This window comes from Centroberyx gerrardi, chromosome 10 (assembly GCF_048128805.1).
Source record: "Centroberyx gerrardi isolate f3 chromosome 10, fCenGer3.hap1.cur.20231027, whole genome shotgun sequence".
Classification (NCBI taxonomy): domain Eukaryota; kingdom Metazoa; phylum Chordata; class Actinopteri; order Beryciformes; family Berycidae; genus Centroberyx; species Centroberyx gerrardi.
Window position 1 is genome coordinate 24,448,951 of NC_136006.1, and position 17,166 is coordinate 24,466,116.

The 17,166-nt window shown below is 57.6% G+C and overlaps 32 non-coding genes and 1 pseudogene across 32 annotated transcripts; all 33 read right to left on the reverse strand.

Moving 5' to 3' along the window:
- Nucleotides 1–278: 278 nt before the first annotated feature.
- LOC144541303 (5S ribosomal RNA) lies at nucleotides 279–387 on the reverse strand (annotated as a pseudogene).
- A 395-nt stretch (nucleotides 388–782) lies between these two features.
- LOC144540701 (5S ribosomal RNA) lies at nucleotides 783–901 on the reverse strand. Its single transcript, XR_013505922.1, has one exon. It is a non-coding gene; the product is annotated as a 5S ribosomal RNA (ribosomal RNA).
- Nucleotides 902–1,296: 395 nt separating this feature from the next.
- Nucleotides 1,297–1,415, reverse strand: LOC144540702 (5S ribosomal RNA). The gene has a single exon (XR_013505923.1). It is a non-coding gene; the product is annotated as a 5S ribosomal RNA (ribosomal RNA).
- Nucleotides 1,416–1,807: 392 nt separating this feature from the next.
- Nucleotides 1,808–1,926, reverse strand: LOC144540703 (5S ribosomal RNA). The gene has a single exon (XR_013505924.1). It is a non-coding gene; the product is annotated as a 5S ribosomal RNA (ribosomal RNA).
- A 392-nt stretch (nucleotides 1,927–2,318) lies between these two features.
- LOC144540704 (5S ribosomal RNA) lies at nucleotides 2,319–2,437 on the reverse strand. Its single transcript, XR_013505925.1, has one exon. It is a non-coding gene; the product is annotated as a 5S ribosomal RNA (ribosomal RNA).
- A 392-nt stretch (nucleotides 2,438–2,829) lies between these two features.
- LOC144540705 (5S ribosomal RNA) lies at nucleotides 2,830–2,948 on the reverse strand. Its single transcript, XR_013505926.1, has one exon. It is a non-coding gene; the product is annotated as a 5S ribosomal RNA (ribosomal RNA).
- Nucleotides 2,949–3,343: 395 nt separating this feature from the next.
- LOC144540706 (5S ribosomal RNA) lies at nucleotides 3,344–3,462 on the reverse strand. The gene has a single exon (XR_013505927.1). It is a non-coding gene; the product is annotated as a 5S ribosomal RNA (ribosomal RNA).
- A 395-nt stretch (nucleotides 3,463–3,857) lies between these two features.
- LOC144540707 (5S ribosomal RNA) lies at nucleotides 3,858–3,976 on the reverse strand. The gene has a single exon (XR_013505928.1). It is a non-coding gene; the product is annotated as a 5S ribosomal RNA (ribosomal RNA).
- A 395-nt stretch (nucleotides 3,977–4,371) lies between these two features.
- Nucleotides 4,372–4,490, reverse strand: LOC144540709 (5S ribosomal RNA). The gene has a single exon (XR_013505930.1). It is a non-coding gene; the product is annotated as a 5S ribosomal RNA (ribosomal RNA).
- Nucleotides 4,491–4,885: 395 nt separating this feature from the next.
- On the reverse strand, nucleotides 4,886–5,004 carry LOC144540710 (5S ribosomal RNA). The gene has a single exon (XR_013505931.1). It is a non-coding gene; the product is annotated as a 5S ribosomal RNA (ribosomal RNA).
- A 395-nt stretch (nucleotides 5,005–5,399) lies between these two features.
- Nucleotides 5,400–5,518, reverse strand: LOC144540712 (5S ribosomal RNA). The gene has a single exon (XR_013505932.1). It is a non-coding gene; the product is annotated as a 5S ribosomal RNA (ribosomal RNA).
- A 395-nt stretch (nucleotides 5,519–5,913) lies between these two features.
- LOC144540713 (5S ribosomal RNA) lies at nucleotides 5,914–6,032 on the reverse strand. Its single transcript, XR_013505933.1, has one exon. It is a non-coding gene; the product is annotated as a 5S ribosomal RNA (ribosomal RNA).
- Nucleotides 6,033–6,427: 395 nt separating this feature from the next.
- Nucleotides 6,428–6,546, reverse strand: LOC144540714 (5S ribosomal RNA). The gene has a single exon (XR_013505934.1). It is a non-coding gene; the product is annotated as a 5S ribosomal RNA (ribosomal RNA).
- A 395-nt stretch (nucleotides 6,547–6,941) lies between these two features.
- Nucleotides 6,942–7,060, reverse strand: LOC144541016 (5S ribosomal RNA). Its single transcript, XR_013506231.1, has one exon. It is a non-coding gene; the product is annotated as a 5S ribosomal RNA (ribosomal RNA).
- Nucleotides 7,061–7,455: 395 nt separating this feature from the next.
- On the reverse strand, nucleotides 7,456–7,574 carry LOC144540715 (5S ribosomal RNA). Its single transcript, XR_013505935.1, has one exon. It is a non-coding gene; the product is annotated as a 5S ribosomal RNA (ribosomal RNA).
- A 395-nt stretch (nucleotides 7,575–7,969) lies between these two features.
- Nucleotides 7,970–8,088, reverse strand: LOC144540941 (5S ribosomal RNA). Its single transcript, XR_013506158.1, has one exon. It is a non-coding gene; the product is annotated as a 5S ribosomal RNA (ribosomal RNA).
- Nucleotides 8,089–8,483: 395 nt separating this feature from the next.
- Nucleotides 8,484–8,602, reverse strand: LOC144540716 (5S ribosomal RNA). The gene has a single exon (XR_013505936.1). It is a non-coding gene; the product is annotated as a 5S ribosomal RNA (ribosomal RNA).
- A 395-nt stretch (nucleotides 8,603–8,997) lies between these two features.
- Nucleotides 8,998–9,116, reverse strand: LOC144540717 (5S ribosomal RNA). The gene has a single exon (XR_013505937.1). It is a non-coding gene; the product is annotated as a 5S ribosomal RNA (ribosomal RNA).
- A 395-nt stretch (nucleotides 9,117–9,511) lies between these two features.
- Nucleotides 9,512–9,630, reverse strand: LOC144541243 (5S ribosomal RNA). The gene has a single exon (XR_013506458.1). It is a non-coding gene; the product is annotated as a 5S ribosomal RNA (ribosomal RNA).
- A 392-nt stretch (nucleotides 9,631–10,022) lies between these two features.
- LOC144540718 (5S ribosomal RNA) lies at nucleotides 10,023–10,141 on the reverse strand. The gene has a single exon (XR_013505938.1). It is a non-coding gene; the product is annotated as a 5S ribosomal RNA (ribosomal RNA).
- A 395-nt stretch (nucleotides 10,142–10,536) lies between these two features.
- LOC144541044 (5S ribosomal RNA) lies at nucleotides 10,537–10,655 on the reverse strand. The gene has a single exon (XR_013506259.1). It is a non-coding gene; the product is annotated as a 5S ribosomal RNA (ribosomal RNA).
- Nucleotides 10,656–11,047: 392 nt separating this feature from the next.
- Nucleotides 11,048–11,166, reverse strand: LOC144540719 (5S ribosomal RNA). Its single transcript, XR_013505939.1, has one exon. It is a non-coding gene; the product is annotated as a 5S ribosomal RNA (ribosomal RNA).
- A 395-nt stretch (nucleotides 11,167–11,561) lies between these two features.
- Nucleotides 11,562–11,680, reverse strand: LOC144540721 (5S ribosomal RNA). The gene has a single exon (XR_013505941.1). It is a non-coding gene; the product is annotated as a 5S ribosomal RNA (ribosomal RNA).
- A 395-nt stretch (nucleotides 11,681–12,075) lies between these two features.
- LOC144540722 (5S ribosomal RNA) lies at nucleotides 12,076–12,194 on the reverse strand. The gene has a single exon (XR_013505942.1). It is a non-coding gene; the product is annotated as a 5S ribosomal RNA (ribosomal RNA).
- Nucleotides 12,195–12,589: 395 nt separating this feature from the next.
- Nucleotides 12,590–12,708, reverse strand: LOC144540723 (5S ribosomal RNA). Its single transcript, XR_013505943.1, has one exon. It is a non-coding gene; the product is annotated as a 5S ribosomal RNA (ribosomal RNA).
- Nucleotides 12,709–13,103: 395 nt separating this feature from the next.
- On the reverse strand, nucleotides 13,104–13,222 carry LOC144540724 (5S ribosomal RNA). The gene has a single exon (XR_013505944.1). It is a non-coding gene; the product is annotated as a 5S ribosomal RNA (ribosomal RNA).
- A 395-nt stretch (nucleotides 13,223–13,617) lies between these two features.
- Nucleotides 13,618–13,736, reverse strand: LOC144540725 (5S ribosomal RNA). Its single transcript, XR_013505945.1, has one exon. It is a non-coding gene; the product is annotated as a 5S ribosomal RNA (ribosomal RNA).
- Nucleotides 13,737–14,131: 395 nt separating this feature from the next.
- Nucleotides 14,132–14,250, reverse strand: LOC144541247 (5S ribosomal RNA). The gene has a single exon (XR_013506462.1). It is a non-coding gene; the product is annotated as a 5S ribosomal RNA (ribosomal RNA).
- Nucleotides 14,251–14,642: 392 nt separating this feature from the next.
- LOC144540726 (5S ribosomal RNA) lies at nucleotides 14,643–14,761 on the reverse strand. The gene has a single exon (XR_013505946.1). It is a non-coding gene; the product is annotated as a 5S ribosomal RNA (ribosomal RNA).
- Nucleotides 14,762–15,156: 395 nt separating this feature from the next.
- LOC144540727 (5S ribosomal RNA) lies at nucleotides 15,157–15,275 on the reverse strand. The gene has a single exon (XR_013505947.1). It is a non-coding gene; the product is annotated as a 5S ribosomal RNA (ribosomal RNA).
- A 395-nt stretch (nucleotides 15,276–15,670) lies between these two features.
- Nucleotides 15,671–15,789, reverse strand: LOC144540728 (5S ribosomal RNA). Its single transcript, XR_013505948.1, has one exon. It is a non-coding gene; the product is annotated as a 5S ribosomal RNA (ribosomal RNA).
- Nucleotides 15,790–16,184: 395 nt separating this feature from the next.
- On the reverse strand, nucleotides 16,185–16,303 carry LOC144540729 (5S ribosomal RNA). The gene has a single exon (XR_013505949.1). It is a non-coding gene; the product is annotated as a 5S ribosomal RNA (ribosomal RNA).
- Nucleotides 16,304–16,698: 395 nt separating this feature from the next.
- Nucleotides 16,699–16,817, reverse strand: LOC144540730 (5S ribosomal RNA). The gene has a single exon (XR_013505950.1). It is a non-coding gene; the product is annotated as a 5S ribosomal RNA (ribosomal RNA).
- Between the last annotated feature and the right edge of the window lie 349 nt (nucleotides 16,818–17,166).

Below are 17,166 nucleotides of genomic sequence, written 5' to 3' on the forward strand. Positions count from 1 at the left end.
ACGCCCTCAGCCGTTGTGCTCACCGGGAGCAAGGCCGCAGTCTTTTCTCTCCCCTACATTTGCGCTGTTCAGCGACGGCAGGGACACAAATGCATGCTGTGATAAGTTTGCAGCCTCCCCGAGGGAAAGCCAGCTGTTGCTGGCACACGGGACGTGATGTCGTCCTTGTACTTCCTCTGCAAAAGTGACTGCACTGCCGCTGGCCAGCACTGTTGTTGGAGGACCCCTGTCTCCCCCGGAGAGGGAGCAGCGCCCTCTGCTGCCTAGAAAGATGAAAAAGCTTACAGCACCTGGTATTCCCAGGCGGTCTCCCATCCAAGTACTAACCAGGCCCGACCCTGCTTAGCTTCCGAGATCGGGCGTGTTCAGAGTGGTATGGCCGTAAGCAATTGAGGCGGCGGCGGCAGGGAGGCCTTTTATACACGGCTTAGCCTGTGCCTACTGCAGGGCCCTTTGAAAACCGGCCACCAAATGGGCCTATTTCTCTGCCCTCTATTATCATTGACGCCCTCAGCCGTTGTGCTCACCGGGAGCAAGGCCGCAGTCTTTTCTCTCCCCTACATTTGCGCTGTTCAGCGACGGCAGGGACACAAATGCATGCTGTGATAAGTTTGCAGCCTCCCCGAGGGAAAGCCAGCTGTTGCTGGCACACGGGACGTGATGTCGTCCTTGTACTTCCTCTGCAAAAGTGACTGCACTGCCGCTGGCCAGCACTGTTGTTCGAGGCGCCCTGTCTCCCCCGGAGAGGGAGCAGCGCCCTCTGCTGCCTAGAAAGATGAAAAAGCTTACAGCACCTGGTATTCCCAGGCGGTCTCCCATCCAAGTACTAACCAGGCCCGACCCTGCTTAGCTTCCGAGATCGGACGAGATCGGGCGTGTTCAGAGTGGTATGGCCGTAAGCAATTTAGGCGGCGGCGGCAGGGAGGCCTTTTATACACGGCTTAGCCTGTGCCTGCTGCAGGGCCCTTTGAAAACCGGCCACCAAATGGGCCTATTTCTCTGCCCTCTATTATCATTGACGCCCTCAGCCGTTGTGCTCACCGGAAGCAAGGCCGCAGTCTTTTCTCTCCCGTACATTTGCGCTGTTCAGCGACGGCAGGGACACAAATGCATGCTGTGATAAGTTTGCAGCCTCCCCGAGGGAAAGCCAGCTGTTGCTGGCACACGGGACGTGATGTCGTCCTTGTACTTCCTCTGCAAAAGTGACTGCACTGCCGCTGGCCAGCACTGTTGTTCGAGGCCCCCTGTCTCCCCCGGAGAGGGAGCAGCGCCCTCTGCTGCCTAGAATGATGAAAAAGCTTACAGCACCTGGTATTCCCAGGCGGTCTCCCATCCAAGTACTAACCAGGCCCGACCCTGCTTAGCTTCCGAGATCGGACGAGATCGGGCGTGTTCAGAGTGGTATGGCCGTAAGCAATTGAGGCGGCGGCAGGGAGGCCTTTTATACACGGCTTAGCCTGTGCCTACTGCAGGGCCTTTTGAAAACCGGCCACCAAATGGGCCTATTTCTCTGCCCTCTATTATCATTGACGCCCTCAGCCGTTGTGCTCACCGGGAGCAAGGCCGCAGTCTTTTCTCTCCCCTACATTTGCGCTGTTCAGCGACGGCAGGGACACAAATGCATGCTGTGATAAGTTTGCAGCCTCCCCGAGGGAAAGCCAGCTGTTGCTGGCACACGGGACGTGATGTCGTCCTTGTACTTCCTCTGCAAAAGTGACTGCACTGCCGCTGGCCAGCACTGTTGTTGGAGGCCCCCTGTCTCCCCCGGAGAGGGAGCAGCGCCCTCTGCTGCCTAGAAAGATGAAAAAGCTTACAGCACCTGGTATTCCCAGGCGGTCTCCCATCCAAGTACTAACCAGGCCCGACCCTGCTTAGCTTCCGAGATCGGACGAGATCGGGCGTGTTCAGAGTGGTATGGCCGTAAGCAATTGAGGCGGCGGCAGGGAGGCCTTTTATACACGGCTTAGCCTGTGCCTACTGCAGGGCCCTTTGAAAACCGGCCACCAAATGGGCCTATTTCTCTGCCCTCTATTATCATTGACGCCCTCAGCCGTTGTGCTCACCGGGAGCAAGGCCGCAGTCTTTTCTCTCCCCTACATTTGCGCTGTTCAGCGACGGCAGGGACACAAATGCATGCTGTGATAAGTTTGCAGCCTCCCCGAGGGAAAGCCAGCTGTTGCTGGCACACGGGACGTGATGTCGTCCTTGTACTTCCTCTGCAAAAGTGACTGCACTGCCGCTGGCCAGCACTGTTGTTGGAGGCCCCCTGTCTCCCCCGGAGAGGGAGCAGCGCCCTCTGCTGCCTAGAAAGATGAAAAAGCTTACAGCACCTGGTATTCCCAGGCGGTCTCCCATCCAAGTACTAACCAGGCCCGACCCTGCTTAGCTTCCGAGATCGGACGAGATCGGGCGTGTTCAGAGTGGTATGGCCGTAAGCAATTGAGGCGGCGGCAGGGAGGCCTTTTATACACGGCTTAGCCTGTGCCTACTGCAGGGCCCTTTGAAAACCGGCCACCAAATGGGCCTATTTCTCTGCCCTCTATTATCATTGACGCCCTCAGCCGTTGTGCTCACCGGGAGCAAGGCCGCAGTCTTTTCTCTCCCCTACATTTGCGCTGTTCAGCGACGGCAGGGACACAAATGCATGCTGTGATAAGTTTGCAGCCTCCCCGAGGGAAAGCCAGCTGTTGCTGGCACACGGGACGTGATGTCGTCCTTGTACTTCCTCTGCAAAAGTGACTGCACTGCCGCTGGCCAGCACTGTTGTTGGAGGCCCCCTGTCTCCCCCGGAGAGGGAGCAGCGCCCTCTGCTGCCTAGAAAGATGAAAAAGCTTACAGCACCTGGTATTCCCAGGCGGTCTCCCATCCAAGTACTAACCAGGCCCGACCCTGCTTAGCTTCCGAGATCGGACGAGATCGGGCGTGTTCAGAGTGGTATGGCCGTAAGCAATTGAGGCGGCGGCGGCAGGGAGGCCTTTTATACACGGCTTAGCCTGTGCCTACTGCAGGGCCCTTTGAAAACCGGCCACCAAATGGGCCTATTTCTCTGCCCTCTATTATCATTGACGCCCTCAGCCGTTGTGCTCACCGGGAGCAAGGCCGCAGTCTTTTCTCTCCCCTACATTTGCGCTGTTCAGCGACGGCAGGGACACAAATGCATGCTGTGATAAGTTTGCAGCCTCCCCGAGGGAAAGCCAGCTGTTGCTGGCACACGGGACGTGATGTCGTCCTTGTACTTCCTCTGCAAAAGTGACTGCACTGCCGCTGGCCAGCACTGTTGTTGGAGGCCCCCTGTCTCCCCCGGAGAGGGAGCAGCGCCCTCTGCTGCCTAGAAAGATGAAAAAGCTTACAGCACCTGGTATTCCCAGGCGGTCTCCCATCCAAGTACTAACCAGGCCCGACCCTGCTTAGCTTCCGAGATCGGACGAGATCGGGCGTGTTCAGAGTGGTATGGCCGTAAGCAATTGAGGCGGCGGCGGCAGGGAGGCCTTTTATACACGGCTTAGCCTGTGCCTACTGCAGGGCCCTTTGAAAACCGGCCACCAAATGGGCCTATTTCTCTGCCCTCTATTATCATTGACGCCCTCAGCCGTTGTGCTCACCGGGAGCAAGGCCGCAGTCTTTTCTCTCCCCTACATTTGCGCTGTTCAGCGACGGCAGGGACACAAATGCATGCTGTGATAAGTTTGCAGCCTCCCCGAGGGAAAGCCAGCTGTTGCTGGCACACGGGACGTGATGTCGTCCTTGTACTTCCTCTGCAAAAGTGACTGCACTGCCGCTGGCCAGCACTGTTGTTGGAGGCCCCCTGTCTCCCCCGGAGAGGGAGCAGCGCCCTCTGCTGCCTAGAAAGATGAAAAAGCTTACAGCACCTGGTATTCCCAGGCGGTCTCCCATCCAAGTACTAACCAGGCCCGACCCTGCTTAGCTTCCGAGATCGGACGAGATCGGGCGTGTTCAGAGTGGTATGGCCGTAAGCAATTGAGGCGGCGGCGGCAGGGAGGCCTTTTATACACGGCTTAGCCTGTGCCTACTGCAGGGCCCTTTGAAAACCGGCCACCAAATGGGCCTATTTCTCTGCCCTCTATTATCATTGACGCCCTCAGCCGTTGTGCTCACCGGGAGCAAGGCCGCAGTCTTTTCTCTCCCCTACATTTGCGCTGTTCAGCGACGGCAGGGACACAAATGCATGCTGTGATAAGTTTGCAGCCTCCCCGAGGGAAAGCCAGCTGTTGCTGGCACACGGGACGTGATGTCGTCCTTGTACTTCCTCTGCAAAAGTGACTGCACTGCCGCTGGCCAGCACTGTTGTTGGAGGCCCCCTGTCTCCCCCGGAGAGGGAGCAGCGCCCTCTGCTGCCTAGAAAGATGAAAAAGCTTACAGCACCTGGTATTCCCAGGCGGTCTCCCATCCAAGTACTAACCAGGCCCGACCCTGCTTAGCTTCCGAGATCGGACGAGATCGGGCGTGTTCAGAGTGGTATGGCCGTAAGCAATTGAGGCGGCGGCGGCAGGGAGGCCTTTTATACACGGCTTAGCCTGTGCCTACTGCAGGGCCCTTTGAAAACCGGCCACCAAATGGGCCTATTTCTCTGCCCTCTATTATCATTGACGCCCTCAGCCGTTGTGCTCACCGGGAGCAAGGCCGCAGTCTTTTCTCTCCCCTACATTTGCGCTGTTCAGCGACGGCAGGGACACAAATGCATGCTGTGATAAGTTTGCAGCCTCCCCGAGGGAAAGCCAGCTGTTGCTGGCACACGGGACGTGATGTCGTCCTTGTACTTCCTCTGCAAAAGTGACTGCACTGCCGCTGGCCAGCACTGTTGTTGGAGGCCCCCTGTCTCCCCCGGAGAGGGAGCAGCGCCCTCTGCTGCCTAGAAAGATGAAAAAGCTTACAGCACCTGGTATTCCCAGGCGGTCTCCCATCCAAGTACTAACCAGGCCCGACCCTGCTTAGCTTCCGAGATCGGACGAGATCGGGCGTGTTCAGAGTGGTATGGCCGTAAGCAATTGAGGCGGCGGCGGCAGGGAGGCCTTTTATACACGGCTTAGCCTGTGCCTACTGCAGGGCCCTTTGAAAACCGGCCACCAAATGGGCCTATTTCTCTGCCCTCTATTATCATTGACGCCCTCAGCCGTTGTGCTCACCGGGAGCAAGGCCGCAGTCTTTTCTCTCCCCTACATTTGCGCTGTTCAGCGACGGCAGGGACACAAATGCATGCTGTGATAAGTTTGCAGCCTCCCCGAGGGAAAGCCAGCTGTTGCTGGCACACGGGACGTGATGTCGTCCTTGTACTTCCTCTGCAAAAGTGACTGCACTGCCGCTGGCCAGCACTGTTGTTGGAGGCCCCCTGTCTCCCCCGGAGAGGGAGCAGCGCCCTCTGCTGCCTAGAAAGATGAAAAAGCTTACAGCACCTGGTATTCCCAGGCGGTCTCCCATCCAAGTACTAACCAGGCCCGACCCTGCTTAGCTTCCGAGATCGGACGAGATCGGGCGTGTTCAGAGTGGTATGGCCGTAAGCAATTGAGGCGGCGGCGGCAGGGAGGCCTTTTATACACGGCTTAGCCTGTGCCTACTGCAGGGCCCTTTGAAAACCGGCCACCAAATGGGCCTATTTCTCTGCCCTCTATTATCATTGACGCCCTCAGCCGTTGTGCTCACCGGGAGCAAGGCCGCAGTCTTTTCTCTCCCCTACATTTGCGCTGTTCAGCGACGGCAGGGACACAAATGCATGCTGTGATAAGTTTGCAGCCTCCCCGAGGGAAAGCCAGCTGTTGCTGGCACACGGGACGTGATGTCGTCCTTGTACTTCCTCTGCAAAAGTGACTGCACTGCCGCTGGCCAGCACTGTTGTTGGAGGCCCCCTGTCTCCCCCGGAGAGGGAGCAGCGCCCTCTGCTGCCTAGAAAGATGAAAAAGCTTACAGCACCTGGTATTCCCAGGCGGTCTCCCATCCAAGTACTAACCAGGCCCGACCCTGCTTAGCTTCCGAGATCGGACGAGATCGGGCGTGTTCAGAGTGGTATGGCCGTAAGCAATTGAGGCGGCGGCGGCAGGGAGGCCTTTTATACACGGCTTAGCCTGTGCCTACTGCAGGGCCCTTTGAAAACCGGCCACCAAATGGGCCTATTTCTCTGCCCTCTATTATCATTGACGCCCTCAGCCGTTGTGCTCACCGGGAGCAAGGCCGCAGTCTTTTCTCTCCCCTACATTTGCGCTGTTCAGCGACGGCAGGGACACAAATGCATGCTGTGATAAGTTTGCAGCCTCCCCGAGGGAAAGCCAGCTGTTGCTGGCACACGGGACGTGATGTCGTCCTTGTACTTCCTCTGCAAAAGTGACTGCACTGCCGCTGGCCAGCACTGTTGTTCGAGGCCCCCTGTCTCCCCCGGAGAGGGAGCAGCGCCCTCTGCTGCCTAGAAAGATGAAAAAGCTTACAGCACCTGGTATTCCCAGGCGGTCTCCCATCCAAGTACTAACCAGGCCCGACCCTGCTTAGCTTCCGAGATCGGACGAGATCGGGCGTGTTCAGAGTGGTATGGCCGTAAGCAATTGAGGCGGCGGCGGCAGGGAGGCCTTTTATACACGGCTTAGCCTGTGCCTACTGCAGGGCCCTTTGAAAACCGGCCACCAAATGGGCCTATTTCTCTGCCCTCTATTATCATTGACGCCCTCAGCCGTTGTGCTCACCGGGAGCAAGGCCGCAGTCTTTTCTCTCCCCTACATTTGCGCTGTTCAGCGACGGCAGGGACACAAATGCATGCTGTGATAAGTTTGCAGCCTCCCCGAGGGAAAGCCAGCTGTTGCTGGCACACGGGACGTGATGTCGTCCTTGTACTTCCTCTGCAAAAGTGACTGCACTGCCGCTGGCCAGCACTGTTGTTGGAGGCCCCCTGTCTCCCCCGGAGAGGGAGCAGCGCCCTCTGCTGCCTAGAAAGATGAAAAAGCTTACAGCACCTGGTATTCCCAGGCGGTCTCCCATCCAAGTACTAACCAGGCCCGACCCTGCTTAGTTTCCGAGATCGGATGAGATCGGGCGTGTTCAGAGTGGTATGGCCGTAAGCAATTGAGGCGGCGGCGGCAGGGAGGCCTTTTATACACGGCTTAGCCTGTGCCTACTGCAGGGCCCTTTGAAAACCGGCCACCAAATGGGCCTATTTCTCTGCCCTCTATTATCATTGACGCCCTCAGCCGTTGTGCTCACCGGGAGCAAGGCCGCAGTCTTTTCTCTCCCCTACATTTGCGCTGTTCAGCGACGGCAGGGACACAAATGCATGCTGTGATAAGTTTGCAGCCTCCCCGAGGGAAAGCCAGCTGTTGCTGGCACACGGGACGTGATGTCGTCCTTGTACTTCCTCTGCAAAAGTGACTGCACTGCCGCTGGCCAGCACTGTTGTTGGAGGCCCCCTGTCTCCCCCGGAGAGGGAGCAGCGCCCTCTGCTGCCTAGAAAGATGAAAAAGCTTACAGCACCTGGTATTCCCAGGCGGTCTCCCATCCAAGTACTAACCAGGCCCGACCCTGCTTAGCTTCCGAGATCGGACGAGATCGGGCGTGTTCAGAGTGGTATGGCCGTAAGCAATTGAGGCGGCGGCGGCAGGGAGGCCTTTTATACACGGCTTAGCCTGTGCCTACTGCAGGGCCCTTTGAAAACCGGCCACCAAATGGGCCTATTTCTCTGCCCTCTATTATCATTGACGCCCTCAGCCGTTGTGCTCACCGGGAGCAAGGCCGCAGTCTTTTCTCTCCCCTACATTTGCGCTGTTCAGCGACGGCAGGGACACAAATGCATGCTGTGATAAGTTTGCAGCCTCCCCGAGGGAAAGCCAGCTGTTGCTGGCACACGGGACGTGATGTCGTCCTTGTACTTCCTCTGCAAAAGTGACTGCACTGCCGCTGGCCAGCACTGTTGTTGGAGGCCCCCTGTCTCCCCCGGAGAGGGAGCAGCGCCCTCTGCTGCCTAGAAAGATGAAAAAGCTTACAGCACCTGGTATTCCCAGGCGGTCTCCCATCCAAGTACTAACCAGGCCCGACCCTGCTTAGCTTCCGAGATCGGACGAGATCGGGCGTGTTCAGAGTGGAATGGCCGTAAGCAATTCAGGCGGCGGCGGCAGGGAGGCCTTTTATACACGGCTTAGCCTGTGCCTACTGCAGGGCCCTTTGAAAACCGGCCACCAAATGGGCCTATTTCTCTGCCCTCTATTATCATTGACGCCCTCAGCCGTTGTGCTCACCGGGAGCAAGGCCGCAGTCTTTTCTCTCCCCTACATTTGCGCTGTTCAGCGACGGCAGGGACACAAATGCATGCTGTGATAAGTTTGCAGCCTCCCCGAGGGAAAGCCAGCTGTTGCTGGCACACGGGACGTGATGTCGTCCTTGTACTTCCTCTGCAAAAGTGACTGCACTGCCGCTGGCCAGCACTGTTGTTCGAGGCCCCCTGTCTCCCCCGGAGAGGGAGCAGCGCCCTCTGCTGCCTAGAAAGATGAAAAAGCTTACAGCACCTGGTATTCCCAGGCGGTCTCCCATCCAAGTACTAACCAGGCCCGACCCTGCTTAGCTTCCGAGATCGGACGAGATCGGGCGTGTTCAGAGTGGTATGGCCGTAAGCAATTGAGGCGGCGGCGGCAGGGAGGCCTTTTATACACGGCTTAGCCTGTGCCTACTGCAGGGCCCTTTGAAAACCGGCCACCAAATGGGCCTATTTCTCTGCCCTCTATTATCATTGACGCCCTCAGCCGTTGTGCTCACCGGGAGCAAGGCCGCAGTCTTTTCTCTCCCCTACATTTGCGCTGTTCAGCGACGGCAGGGACACAAATGCATGCTGTGATAAGTTTGCAGCCTCCCCGAGGGAAAGCCAGCTGTTGCTGGCACACGGGACGTGATGTCGTCCTTGTACTTCCTCTGCAAAAGTGACTGCACTGCCGCTGGCCAGCACTGTTGTTGGAGGCCCCCTGTCTCCCCCGGAGAGGGAGCAGCGCCCTCTGCTGCCTAGAAAGATGAAAAAGCTTACAGCACCTGGTATTCCCAGGCGGTCTCCCATCCAAGTACTAACCAGGCCCGACCCTGCTTAGCTTCCGAGATCGGACGAGATCGGGCGTGTTCAGAGTGGTATGGCCGTAAGCAATTGAGGCGGCGGCGGCAGGGAGGCCTTTTATACACGGCTTAGCCTGTGCCTACTGCAGGGCCCTTTGAAAACCGGCCACCAAATGGGCCTATTTCTCTGCCCTCTATTATCATTGACGCCCTCAGCCGTTGTGCTCACCGGGAGCAAGGCCGCAGTCTTTTCTCTCCCCTACATTTGCGCTGTTCAGCGACGGCAGGGACACAAATGCATGCTGTGATAAGTTTGCAGCCTCCCCGAGGGAAAGCCAGCTGTTGCTGGCACACGGGACGTGATGTCGTCCTTGTACTTCCTCTGCAAAAGTGACTGCACTGCCGCTGGCCAGCACTGTTGTTGGAGGCCCCCTGTCTCCCCCGGAGAGGGAGCAGCGCCCTCTGCTGCCTAGAAAGATGAAAAAGCTTACAGCACCTGGTATTCCCAGGCGGTCTCCCATCCAAGTACTAACCAGGCCCGACCCTGCTTAGCTTCCGAGATCGGACTAGATCGGGCGTGTTCAGAGTGGTATGGTCGTAAGCAATTGAGGCGGCGGCAGGGAGGCCTTTTATACACGGCTTAGCCTGTGCCTACTGCAGGGCCCTTTGAAAAGCGGCCACCAAATGGGCCTATTTCTCTGCCCTCTATTATCATTGACGCCCTCAGCCGTTGTGCTTACCGGGAGCAAGGCCGCAGTCTTTTCTCTCCCCTACATTTGCGCTGTTCAGCGACGGCAGGGACACAAATGCATGCTGTGATAAGTTTGCAGCCTCCCCGAGGGAAAGCCAGCTGTTGCTGGCACACGGGACGTGATGTCGTCCTTGTACTTCCTCTGCAAAAGTGACTGCACTGCCGCTGGCCAGCACTGTTGTTGGAGGCCCCCTGTCTCCCCCGGAGAGGGAGCAGCGCCCTCTGCTGCCTAGAAAGATGAAAAAGCTTACAGCACCTGGTATTCCCAGGCGGTCTCCCATCCAAGTACTAACCAGGCCCGACCCTGCTTAGCTTCCGAGATCGGACGAGATCGGGCGTGTTCAGAGTGGTATGGCCGTAAGCAATTTAGGCGGCGGCGGCAGGGAGGCCTTTTATACACGGCTTAGCCTGTGCCTGCTGCAGGGCCCTTTGAAAACCGGCCACCAAATGGGCCTATTTCTCTGCCCTCTATTATCATTGACGCCCTCAGCCGTTGTGCTCACCGGGAGCAAGGCCGCAGTCTTTTCTCTCCCGTACATTTGCGCTGTTCAGCGACGGCAGGGACACAAATGCATGCTGTGATAAGTTTGCAGCCTCCCTGAGGGAAAGCCAGCTGTTGCTGGCACACGGGACGTGATGTCGTCCTTGTACTTCCTCTGCAAAAGTGACTGCACTGCCGCTGGCCAGCACTGTTGTTGGAGGCCCCCTGTCTCCCCCGGAGAGGGAGCAGCGCCCTCTGCTGCCTAGAAAGATGAAAAAGCTTACAGCACCTGGTATTCCCAGGCGGTCTCCCATCCAAGTACTAACCAGGCCCGACCCTGCTTAGCTTCCGAGATCGGACGAGATCGGGCGTGTTCAGAGTGGTATGGTCGTAAGCAATTGAGGCGGCGGCAGGGAGGCCTTTTATACACGGCTTAGCCTGTGCCTACTGCAGGGCCCTTTGAAAACCGGCCACCAAATGGGCCTATTTCTCTGCCCTCTATTATCATTGACGCCCTCAGCCGTTGTGCTCACCGGGAGCAAGGCCGCAGTCTTTTCTCTCCCCTACATTTGCGCTGTTCAGCGACGGCAGGGACACAAATGCATGCTGTGATAAGTTTGCAGCCTCCCCGAGGGAAAGCCAGCTGTTGCTGGCACACGGGACGTGATGTCGTCCTTGTACTTCCTCTGCAAAAGTGACTGCACTGCCGCTGGCCAGCACTGTTGTTGGAGGCCCCCTGTCTCCCCCGGAGAGGGAGCAGCGCCCTCTGCTGCCTAGAAAGATGAAAAAGCTTACAGCACCTGGTATTCCCAGGCGGTCTCCCATCCAAGTACTAACCAGGCCCGACCCTGCTTAGCTTCCGAGATCGGACGAGATCGGGCGTGTTCAGAGTGGTATGGCCGTAAGCAATTGAGGCGGCGGCGGCAGGGAGGCCTTTTATACACGGCTTAGCCTGTGCCTACTGCAGGGCCCTTTGAAAACCGGCCACCAAATGGGCCTATTTCTCTGCCCTCTATTATCATTGACGCCCTCAGCCGTTGTGCTCACCGGGAGCAAGGCCGCAGTCTTTTCTCTCCCCTACATTTGCGCTGTTCAGCGACGGCAGGGACACAAATGCATGCTGTGATAAGTTTGCAGCCTCCCCGAGGGAAAGCCAGCTGTTGCTGGCACACGGGACGTGATGTCGTCCTTGTACTTCCTCTGCAAAAGTGACTGCACTGCCGCTGGCCAGCACTGTTGTTGGAGGCCCCCTGTCTCCCCCGGAGAGGGAGCAGCGCCCTCTGCTGCCTAGAAAGATGAAAAAGCTTACAGCACCTGGTATTCCCAGGCGGTCTCCCATCCAAGTACTAACCAGGCCCGACCCTGCTTAGCTTCCGAGATCGGACGAGATCGGGCGTGTTCAGAGTGGTATGGCCGTAAGCAATTGAGGCGGCGGCGGCAGGGAGGCCTTTTATACACGGCTTAGCCTGTGCCTACTGCAGGGCCCTTTGAAAACCGGCCACCAAATGGGCCTATTTCTCTGCCCTCTATTATCATTGACGCCCTCAGCCGTTGTGCTCACCGGGAGCAAGGCCGCAGTCTTTTCTCTCCCCTACATTTGCGCTGTTCAGCGACGGCAGGGACACAAATGCATGCTGTGATAAGTTTGCAGCCTCCCCGAGGGAAAGCCAGCTGTTGCTGGCACACGGGACGTGATGTCGTCCTTGTACTTCCTCTGCAAAAGTGACTGCACTGCCGCTGGCCAGCACTGTTGTTGGAGGCCCCCTGTCTCCCCCGGAGAGGGAGCAGCGCCCTCTGCTGCCTAGAAAGATGAAAAAGCTTACAGCACCTGGTATTCCCAGGCGGTCTCCCATCCAAGTACTAACCAGGCCCGACCCTGCTTAGCTTCCGAGATCGGACGAGATCGGGCGTGTTCAGAGTGGTATGGCCGTAAGCAATTGAGGCGGCGGCGGCAGGGAGGCCTTTTATACACGGCTTAGCCTGTGCCTACTGCAGGGCCCTTTGAAAACCGGCCACCAAATGGGCCTATTTCTCTGCCCTCTATTATCATTGACGCCCTCAGCCGTTGTGCTCACCGGGAGCAAGGCCGCAGTCTTTTCTCTCCCCTACATTTGCGCTGTTCAGCGACGGCAGGGACACAAATGCATGCTGTGATAAGTTTGCAGCCTCCCCGAGGGAAAGCCAGCTGTTGCTGGCACACGGGACGTGATGTCGTCCTTGTACTTCCTCTGCAAAAGTGACTGCACTGCCGCTGGCCAGCACTGTTGTTGGAGGCCCCCTGTCTCCCCCGGAGAGGGAGCAGCGCCCTCTGCTGCCTAGAAAGATGAAAAAGCTTACAGCACCTGGTATTCCCAGGCGGTCTCCCATCCAAGTACTAACCAGGCCCGACCCTGCTTAGCTTCCGAGATCGGACGAGATCGGGCGTGTTCAGAGTGGTATGGCCGTAAGCAATTCAGGCGGCGGCGGCAGGGAGGCCTTTTATACACGGCTTAGCCTGTGCCTACTGCAGGGCCCTTTGAAAACCGGCCACCAAATGGGCCTATTTCTCTGCCCTCTATTATCATTGACGCCCTCAGCCGTTGTGCTCACCGGGAGCAAGGCCGCAGTCTTTTCTCTCCCCTACATTTGCGCTGTTCAGCGACGGCAGGGACACAAATGCATGCTGTGATAAGTTTGCAGCCTCCCCGAGGGAAAGCCAGCTGTTGCTGGCACACGGGACGTGATGTCGTCCTTGTACTTCCTCTGCAAAAGTGACTGCACTGCCGCTGGCCAGCACTGTTGTTGGAGGCCCCCTGTCTCCCCCGGAGAGGGAGCAGCGCCCTCTGCTGCCTAGAAAGATGAAAAAGCTTACAGCACCTGGTATTCCCAGGCGGTCTCCCATCCAAGTACTAACCAGGCCCGACCCTGCTTAGCTTCCGAGATCGGACGAGATCGGGCGTGTTCAGAGTGGTATGGCCGTAAGCAATTCAGGCGGCGGCGGCAGGGAGGCCTTTTATACACGGCTTAGCCTGTGCCTACTGCAGGGCCCTTTGAAAACCGGCCACCAAATGGGCCTATTTCTCTGCCCTCTATTATCATTGACGCCCTCAGCCGTTGTGCTCACCGGGAGCAAGGCCGCAGTCTTTTCTCTCCCCTACATTTGCGCTGTTCAGCGACGGCAGGGACACAAATGCATGCTGTGATAAGTTTGCAGCCTCCCCGAGGGAAAGCCAGCTGTTGCTGGCACACGGGACGTGATGTCGTCCTTGTACTTCCTCTGCAAAAGTGACTGCACTGCCGCTGGCCAGCACTGTTGTTCGAGGCCCCCTGTCTCCCCCGGAGAGGGAGCAGCGCCCTCTGCTGCCTAGAAAGATGAAAAAGCTTACAGCACCTGGTATTCCCAGGCGGTCTCCCATCCAAGTACTAACCAGGCCCGACCCTGCTTAGCTTCCGAGATCGGACGAGATCGGGCGTGTTCAGAGTGGTATGGCCGTAAGCAATTGAGGCGGCGGCGGCAGGGAGGCCTTTTATACACGGCTTAGCCTGTGCCTACTGCAGGGCCCTTTGAAAACCGGCCACCAAATGGGCCTATTTCTCTGCCCTCTATTATCATTGACGCCCTCAGCCGTTGTGCTCACCGGGAGCAAGGCCGCAGTCTTTTCTCTCCCCTACATTTGCGCTGTTCAGCGACGGCAGGGACACAAATGCATGCTGTGATAAGTTTGCAGCCTCCCCGAGGGAAAGCCAGCTGTTGCTGGCACACGGGACGTGATGTCGTCCTTGTACTTCCTCTGCAAAAGTGACTGCACTGCCGCTGGCCAGCACTGTTGTTGGAGGCCCCCTGTCTCCCCCGGAGAGGGAGCAGCGCCCTCTGCTGCCTAGAAAGATGAAAAAGCTTACAGCACCTGGTATTCCCAGGCGGTCTCCCATCCAAGTACTAACCAGGCCCGACCCTGCTTAGCTTCCGAGATCTGACTAGATCGGGCGTGTTCAGAGTGGTATGGTCGTAAGCAATTGAGGCGGCGGCAGGGAGGCCTTTTATACACGGCTTAGCCTGTGCCTACTGCAGGGCCCTTTGAAAAGCGGCCACCAAATGGGCCTATTTCTCTGCCCTCTATTATCATTGACGCCCTCAGCCGTTGTGCTTACCGGGAGCAAGGCCGCAGTCTTTTCTCTCCCCTACATTTGCGCTGTTCAGCGACGGCAGGGACACAAATGCATGCTGTGATAAGTTTGCAGCCTCCCCGAGGGAAAGCCAGCTGTTGCTGGCACACGGGACGTGATGTCGTCCTTGTACTTCCTCTGCAAAAGTGACTGCACTGCCGCTGGCCAGCACTGTTGTTGGAGGCCCCCTGTCTCCCCCGGAGAGGGAGCAGCGCCCTCTGCTGCCTAGAAAGATGAAAAAGCTTACAGCACCTGGTATTCCCAGGCGGTCTCCCATCCAAGTACTAACCAGGCCCGACCCTGCTTAGCTTCCGAGATCGGACGAGATCGGGCGTGTTCAGAGTGGTATGGCCGTAAGCAATTTAGGCGGTGGCGGCAGGGAGGCCTTTTATACACGGCTTAGCCTGTGCCTGCTGCAGGGCCCTTTGAAAACCGGCCACCAAATGGGCCTATTTCTCTGCCCTCTATTATCATTGACGCCCTCAGCCGTTGTGCTCACCGGGAGCAAGGCCGCAGTCTTTTCTCTCCCGTACATTTGCGCTGTTCAGCGACGGCAGGGACACAAATGCATGCTGTGATAAGTTTGCAGCCTCCCTGAGGGAAAGCCAGCTGTTGCTGGCACACGGGACGTGATGTCGTCCTTGTACTTCCTCTGCAAAAGTGACTGCACTGCCGCTGGCCAGCACTGTTGTTGGAGGCCCCCTGTCTCCCCCGGAGAGGGAGCAGCGCCCTCTGCTGCCTAGAAAGATGAAAAAGCTTACAGCACCTGGTATTCCCAGGCGGTCTCCCATCCAAGTACTAACCAGGCCCGACCCTGCTTAGCTTCCGAGATCGGACGAGATCGGGCGTGTTCAGAGTGGTATGGCCGTAAGCAATTGAGGCTGCGGCGGCAGGGAGGCCTTTTATACACGGCTTAGCCTGTGCCTACTGCAGGGCCCTTTGAAAACCGGCCACCAAATGGGCCTATTTCTCTGCCCTCTATTATCATTGACGCCCTCAGCCGTTGTGCTCACCGGGAGCAAGGCCGCAGTCTTTTCTCTCCCCTACATTTGCGCTGTTCAGCGACGGCAGGGACACAAATGCATGCTGTGATAAGTTTGCAGCCTCCCCGAGGGAAAGCCAGCTGTTGCTGGCACACGGGACGTGATGTCGTCCTTGTACTTCCTCTGCAAAAGTGACTGCACTGCCGCTGGCCAGCACTGTTGTTGGAGGCCCCCTGTCTCCCCCGGAGAGGGAGCAGCGCCCTCTGCTGCCTAGAAAGATGAAAAAGCTTACAGCACCTGGTATTCCCAGGCGGTCTCCCATCCAAGTACTAACCAGGCCCGACCCTGCTTAGCTTCCGAGATCGGACGAGATCGGGCGTGTTCAGAGTGGTATGGCCGTAAGCAATTGAGGCGGCGGCGGCAGGGAGGCCTTTTATACACGGCTTAGCCTGTGCCTACTGCAGGGCCCTTTGAAAACCGGCCACCAAATGGGCCTATTTCTCTGCCCTCTATTATCATTGACGCCCTCAGCCGTTGTGCTCACCGGGAGCAAGGCCGCAGTCTTTTCTCTCCCCTACATTTGCGCTGTTCAGCGACGGCAGGGACACAAATGCATGCTGTGATAAGTTTGCAGCCTCCCCGAGGGAAAGCCAGCTGTTGCTGGCACACGGGACGTGATGTCGTCCTTGTACTTCCTCTGCAAAAGTGACTGCACTGCCGCTGGCCAGCACTGTTGTTGGAGGCCCCCTGTCTCCCCCGGAGAGGGAGCAGCGCCCTCTGCTGCCTAGAAAGATGAAAAAGCTTACAGCACCTGGTATTCCCAGGCGGTCTCCCATCCAAGTACTAACCAGGCCCGACCCTGCTTAGCTTCCGAGATCGGACGAGATCGGGCGTGTTCAGAGTGGTATGGCCGTAAGCAATTGAGGCGGCGGCGGCAGGGAGGCCTTTTATACACGGCTTAGCCTGTGCCTACTGCAGGGCCCTTTGAAAACCGGCCACCAAATGGGCCTATTTCTCTGCCCTCTATTATCATTGACGCCCTCAGCCGTTGTGCTCACCGGGAGCAAGGCCGCAGTCTTTTCTCTCCCCTACATTTGCGCTGTTCAGCGACGGCAGGGACACAAATGCATGCTGTGATAAGTTTGCAGCCTCCCCGAGGGAAAGCCAGCTGTTGCTGGCACACGGGACGTGATGTCGTCCTTGTACTTCCTCTGCAAAAGTGACTGCACTGCCGCTGGCCAGCACTGTTGTTGGAGGCCCCCTGTCTCCCCCGGAGAGGGAGCAGCGCCCTCTGCTGCCTAGAAAGATGAAAAAGCTTACAGCACCTGGTATTCCCAGGCGGTCTCCCATCCAAGTACTAACCAGGCCCGACCCTGCTTAGCTTCCGAGATCGGACGAGATCGGGCGTGTTCAGAGTGGTATGGCCGTAAGCAATTGAGGCGGCGGCGGCAGGGAGGCCTTTTATACACGGCTTAGCCTGTGCCTACTGCAGGGCCCTTTGAAAACCGGCCACCAAATGGGCCTATTTCTCTGCCCTCTATTATCATTGACGCCCTCAGCCGTTGTGCTCACCGGGAGCAAGGCCGCAGTCTTTTCTCTCCCCTACATTTGCGCTGTTCAGCGACGGCAGGGACACAAATGCATGCTGTGATAAGTTTGCAGCCTCCCCGAGGGAAAGCCAGCTGTTGCTGGCACACGGGACGTGATGTCGTCCTTGTACTTCCTCTGCAAAAGTGACTGCACTGCCGCTGGCCAGCACTGTTGTTGGAGGCCCCCTGTCT